This window comes from Belonocnema kinseyi, chromosome 5, assembly GCF_010883055.1.
Source record: "Belonocnema kinseyi isolate 2016_QV_RU_SX_M_011 chromosome 5, B_treatae_v1, whole genome shotgun sequence".
Lineage (NCBI taxonomy): Eukaryota > Metazoa > Arthropoda > Insecta > Hymenoptera > Cynipidae > Belonocnema > Belonocnema kinseyi.
Genome location: NC_046661.1, coordinates 95,291,636 through 95,297,769, shown reverse-complemented (window position 1 = coordinate 95,297,769; position 6,134 = coordinate 95,291,636).

The following is a 6,134-nucleotide window of genomic DNA, read 5'->3' as shown; positions in this document are numbered from 1 at the left end:
AATGTTTAACTCTTCTAACTAAAGGTTTTACCTAATCCAAGCGTACATTTTCTTTGATTTTAATATATTCTCGATTCACTCGTTCGCTTCAAGAATTTTTTTCCGTGTATAATTAAATATAACACATAATTTTTTAAAGATATACATGCATCTACTTATGATTAATTGGTACATCGTAATTTTTAACGCTTAAATAATAATTAAAATTTTGCACGCAACGGGGGGATTCGAACGCATAATCTAACGCACGGTAATCAACGCGAGCCTAACCATTCACCTATCGAGATCAGTTGTCAGCAGCTTGAAAAACCAGGAATGGATTCTTAAGCATATACAAATTAGAATTATATGGTCTGAACATTCTAATTTTTCGGTTTACACCAAAAGTATGAAATTAAGATATTTTATAATACTAAATGTATTATTCATATTTGTTTCAAAAATTTAATGTTACAATTTTCAAAAAACTTATTCATGTAAAAGTAACTTTTTAACGGTAAAATTAGAATTAAAAATAAAACTAAACTTAAAAATTAAATTCATTACAAATTAGAATTATATGGTCTGAACATTCTAATTTTTCGGTCTACACACTCCGGGTTGTAACCATGGCCCGATTCCAATTTAGGAGTCAATCCGTATTTCCATGGCATAAGATGGCATAATCGAAGCTGCTCTTTAACGGAAATAGTATTCATTAAAAATATTTTCCATAATAATTAATATAACAATTAATTAATTGGATTAAAAGTGGATTGCTGTGTATTTTATGTGGATTGCTCTGAGTGCCACTTAATTACTGGTATTATCTTAATTGATGTGAAATAACTGGATTAAAAGTGGATTACTCTGGATTATAGATGGATTAGTCTGAATTACAAGTAGATAACTCTATATTAACAATGGATTAGTTTGAGTGATCTAGAATACCATTAGATTTCTGTGAATTCTATGTCGATTACTCTCGATTATAAGTTAATTACTTGGATTACTTAAATTACTTTGAATTAACGGGATTGCAAGTTGATTACTCTGGATAAAAGATGAATTCGTCAGGATGACAGGTAAATTACTCAAGATTATAAGTGGATTATTCCTAATGAACAAAATTACAAGTGTATCAGTCTAGTTTCTATGTGGATTACTCTGGATTACAAGTTAATTACTTGGATTACCTAAATAAGTATAAATTAACTGGATTATAACTAAATTGTTTTAAATTCGATGTGGATTATGCTGGATACCAAGTTAATTACTTGAATTACCTTAATTTATGTGAATTAATTAGATTACAAGTGGATTACTCTGGTTTATGTATGGATTCGACTGGGCTACAAGTGGATAACTCCATATTAGCAATGGTTTACTTATAATTAGCTGGATTATTGGTGGATTGCTGTGAATTTTTACGTGGATTACCGTGGATTATAAGTTAATTACTTGGGTTACTTAAATTACTTTAAAAAAACTGGTTTACAAGTTGGATTAGTCTGAATTGCAAATGTATAACTCTATATTAACAATGGATTACTTTTAATTATCTAGATTACAATTGTATGTCTGTGAATTCTTGATTGATTATCCTCAAGTATAAGTTAATTACTTAGATTACTTAAATTACTTTGAATAAACAAGGTTACAAGTTGATGACTCTGGATGATATATGGATTAGTCAGGATGACAGGTAAATTACTCAAGATTACAATTGGATTACTACAGATGACAAGTGGATTGTTCCTAATTAACAAAATTACAAGTGTAACAGGCTAGATTCTATGTGAATTACTCTGAATTACAAGTTAATTACTGGGATTACTTAAATAATTTTGAATTTACTGGATTATTATTGAATTGCTTTAAATTCTATGTGGATTACTCTGGATACCAAGTTAATTACTTGGATTACCTAAATAACTTTGAATTAACTGGATTATAATTGGATTGTTGTGTATTACTCTGTATACCGAGTTCATCATCTGAATTACCTCAATTTATGTGAATTAACTGGATTAACCTGGATTATAGATGGATCAGTCTGGATTACAAGTGTATTAACAATTGATATTTCAAATTATCTACATTACGAGTGGATTGAACTGGATTATATATGTATGAGTCAAGATTATAAGTGGATTGCTGCAGATTACAACTGGATTACTCCAGATTACAAGTAGATTACTCCGAATTAACTGGATGACAATTTCATTTCTCATATATTCTATGTGGATTACTCTGGATTACAAAGTGTTTACCTGGATTACCTAGATTACTTCGATTCAAAATAGATTGCAAGTGGGTTACCTAGATTCAAGGTGGATTACTCTGGACTACTAATTAATTATTTGGTTTAACTTTACTTCATATTAACTGAGTTACAAAAGAATGATATTGTACTACAGCTGGATAACGCTGGATTACAACTTAATTACTTTGATTACGTGAATTAGAATTAACTGGATTAAAAGAGGATCACTCTGGATTATAGATGAACTAGGATGGATTTTTTCATCATATGTTTGATATTAACAAAAAGGATAAAATTGCAATATTTTTTCAACAAGTTTGTTTGGATTCCTACTTTTGATTAAGAAATAGGTACAAAGTGTAAAACGACTTTATTTTTTGAGGATAAAGTAATATTTAAAGTGATCCCTCAGCGAATATCCTACGACCAATATTTTCAGAGATACGAATTTGTTAATTAACGTTGAGCATTCATGTTTTGTAAAAAATATCTTTTGTGTCCACTTTTGCTAATATATTTAGCACATTGTCCATCTTGAGGTGAAAGTATGTTTAATAAGATGGAAAAAAAATTGTTTACATTATTTCCATAGCAAATTTTTCGGCATTTTTTTATAAAATTTGTTTAAATAATATTTTTTAGCTGCGAATGTATTGCACGCAGTATTTTAGAAAAAAAATATTCTTTAAACCCGGCTTCATGAATTGTTATACAAATTTTTTTCCCGATTTTTCTGGCAGCTGTATGGAAAGAAAACGATTGTTTATAACGATTTGTTATAAACAATGTGATCAATTTTGTTGGATTCTGAAATCCCAAAAAATGCTTTTTTAATACTTTGAACTACCCAATTTGAGAATCCAATAGCAAAAACTTGATCACGATTTTTTGGCAACAATGAAAAATCCTCACTTTGGTGTCACTGAAATCCCCACAATTTTAATTAACAAATTCATATCTTGTAAACTATATGTCGTAAAATATTCACTAAGGGCTCATTACCAAGTCTATTTTATTCTTTGAGAACAAATGTATATATACATTCACTTATTACATATTTCTGAATGAAAAGTAAAATGCGCTGAAAAAATGTTGCAATTCCAAGTTGTTTGTTAATAAAAAACATATGATAAAGAAATCAGCCTTGAATTTCTCAGGGTTTTAAAATGACATTCATTTGAACAATTTAAGAGCAAAATGTCTAGCTGCGGAATTATTTATTAGAAGAATTTTTTTTCTATTTCAAAGATGCCACCATTTAGTTTAAAATTTTCAAAAACAGCATCGCATTCATGCTTCAAAATGTTTGGTTTTTTTTCTGTAAAATTCGTCTTTTTATTCGAAATTTGTTGAATATCCATTTTTTGTTTAAAAATAAATTTTTTTAATTGAAAATTTTATTATTTTATTAAAAATGCAACTGGTTGGTTGAAAATTAATGTTTTATTAAAAACTCCATATTCTGGTGTTGGAAATTAAACTATTTTGTAGAAAATTCATTTTTGTATTTGAAATTAATTCTTTTTAAAAAAAATTCTAGCTTTTCTTTTTTAATTTCTTCTTGGCTGAACATTGAACTGTCTGATTAAAAATGTATTGATTAAAAATGTAAGTAATCTTCTGAGCTAAGAATTAATTTTTTTGATGGTTAAAAATTAAGGTTCAAAATGAGAATTTAACTATTTTGTTGAACATTCAACTGGCTGGTATATTCTCAATTTCCTTGAATAAAAATTCAACTAGACCATTTTGGTTAATAAAGTTTAAATTATTCTAATGAAAATTTATATAATTTGTTGAAGATTCGTTTCTTTTCTTTGAAAATTATTTTTTTTTTGCAAATGAAATTTTAACTATTTTGTTGAGCATTTAACTTTGTGGTATAATATTTACTTTTTTGTTACAAATTCATATTTTCGGGTTGAAAATTCCACTTCTTTGTAAAAATGTGTCATTTTCTCTCGAAAATTCAACAGTTTGGTAAAAAATTCAACTATTTGGTACAAAATTAAAGTTTTTTGTAGAAAATAAATTTTTTTATGAAAAATCAATTCCCTTGAACAAAAAATTCAACTACACCATTTTGGTTAATTAAGTTCAAATTATTTAGTTGGAAATTTATATAATTTTTTGAAGATTCGTTTTTATTTATAATTAATTTTTTTAACTAAAAATTCAATTATTTTGTTGAAAATTCAACTACTTGTTTGAAAATTAATTTTTTTTAAACTGAAAATGTAACTATTTTGTTAAACATTCTACTGATTGGTATAATATTTACTTTTTTGTTACAAATTCATATTCTCGGGTTGAAAATTGCACTTCTTTTTAGGGAACGTGTCATTTTCTCTCGAAAATTCAACTATTTGGTACAAAATTAAACTTTCTTGTAATAAATTAATTTTTTTGTTGAAAATCAATTCTCTTTAATAAAAATTCAACTATACCATTTTGCTTCATAAGTTTCAAATTAATCAGTAAAAAATTTATTTAATTTTTTGAATATTCGTTTGTTTTTTTTATTAATTTTTTAAACTTAATGTTCGATTATTCTGTTGGGAATTTAACTGATTAGTATAATATTTACATTTTTGTTACAAATTCATATTCTCGGGTTGAAAATTCCACAATTTTGTAGAAAATTTGTCATTTTCTCTCGAAAATTCAACAGTTGGGAAAAAATCAACATTTAACTAATTGGATGAAAATTAAACAGTATTGTAGAGAATTCGCTTTTGTATGAAAAATGAATTCACTTAAATGAAAATTTAACTACACCATTTTTGGTTAACAAATTTTGGTTCAGCCCTAGAATTCTACCACTTAATGAAAATTGTTTAGAAGCTAGCATCGCATTCATAGTCAATACTGTTTAGTTGTCATTTTTTTATTATTTTGAAAATTATTCTTTTTGGTAGAAAAGTAATCTTCTTGGTTGAAAATTGAACTGTTTGGTTAAAAATTTATGTATTTTGTTGAACATTCATCATTTTTCGTAGAAAAATAATCTTCTGTGCGAAAATTAATTTTTTTGGCGGTTAAAAATTAATTTTTAAAATCAGAATTTAACTATTTTGTTGAGCATTCAACTGATTGGTATATTATATTTTGTTGTTGTTAATAATTCATTTTCACTTAACTTGAGTATGCTATAAGGAGAAACCTCCCTACAGTGGTTATGGCAACTTATAGTGTATAATTATTCATTAAAAATACTAATATAGGTGAAAAAATTAATTGAATTGAATTAACAGTTAAGACACTATACGTGTTTATAAATTAAAATTAAAATTAATTATTGTTCTTTTGATTTGTATTCTTAATTAATGATTATCCACTGTAGGAAGGTTTCCTCTCCCTTTAAACGGCCTTAACAGGATGATTCTAATAATTTATTTGAATAATATTGACACTTTTTATATAAAATATCACGTTCTTGAATTAATCTGATCGTAATCAGTAAGTAGAATTTAATGATATGTGTAAGCACAAAGAGACTGATTACGTTATAATCATTTGTATTATTAGAGTTAGAGTAATGCGTAAACAAATGACCTTAAGGTATTAATGAAATTCTAAAATCTCTCCAACATCTTATATAAATTATATTAATATTAATTATTTTGAGATGGAATTCATGCACATAATGCTCCTTGCAACTGACATATGACAGGCTTTACTATATTTAAGTACATTCGGTCTTATTCAGTAAGGTTTTAATGTATGTGTATGTATGTATATGTGTGTGTGTATATGTGTATGTGTGTATGTATATGTATATATGTGTATGTATATATGTGGATATGTATGTATATATGTGGATATGTATATATATGTGTATATATGTATATATATATATATATGTGTATATATATATATATATATATAT